Here is a 951-nt window from a genome sequence, read left to right as displayed (position 1 = left end):
TCCGTGATCCAAGCGCCCGTCCGCGTTCATCCGGCGATCCCGCACGGCGTCCAGATCCTATTCCGGAATCCAAGCCACAGCATCCCCATTTCCTCCTCTCCCGCGTTTCTTCCTTCCGCGATCCATCCCAGCCACCCGTGAAGGAGGAAACCAGCATCTCAGCCCGCCAGCCAGCCACACCTTCCGCTCCTTCCCAGCAACCAAAGAAGGAAGTCCTTCCGCGTGCCAGCCACCGTGCCAGCAACGCCCGGAATCCCATTATCCCGAAATCCCAGCATCCGAAGAAGGAAGCCCCAACCGAGATCCAATCTCCGGCGATCTCGCACCGCGTCTGCATCGCATCTCCTTCCGTTTGTGATCAAGGAACCGCATCTCACCGCTTCCCGAATCAGCATCCACCGCATCCGTGTCAATCTCCTCCACGGATCACGCCAAGATCGCTCCTCCTCCGCCTCGCAGCCGTCCATCTCACCGCATCCAGCTCCTCCCAGCAGCCGTCCACGAAGCTTCCGCCCGTGATCACCGCATCCAGCTCCTCACAGCGCCCGGATCACGCCAAGATCGACTCCTCCCCGCGTCCTCACCGCGTCTGCCATCTCCCTTCCGCATCAGGCATCCGTCCGCGGCTATAAGAGGAGAAGGAGGAAGAAGAAGGGAGGTGTGCTCGGTTGGGGCTGGTCCAAGGAAGAAGAAGGCGCTCGGTTGTGGGCCAAAGAAACAGGGGAAGGGAAGCTCTGTTCCAAAGAAAAAAAAAAGAGTTTTGAGTTGTGCTCTGTTTTCAAACAGAGCACGTTGTTCTTCTTTTTCTTTTTACTTTTTTTGTTTTATTTTAATTAAGAGCAGTATTGTTTTTAATTTTAATTAAGAGTTTTATTTGTAATTCTTTCTGTTGCAATTTTACTGGAGAGTTTTATTTTAAGAGCTTTAGATTTGCAATTTTAATTTATGTTT

Source organism: Phoenix dactylifera, unplaced genomic scaffold (genome assembly GCF_009389715.1).
Source record: "Phoenix dactylifera cultivar Barhee BC4 unplaced genomic scaffold, palm_55x_up_171113_PBpolish2nd_filt_p 000119F, whole genome shotgun sequence".
Classification (NCBI taxonomy): Eukaryota; Viridiplantae; Streptophyta; class Magnoliopsida; order Arecales; family Arecaceae; genus Phoenix; species Phoenix dactylifera.
The sequence above is the reverse complement of the archived record's forward strand: the minus strand, read 5'-3'. Positions refer to the sequence as shown.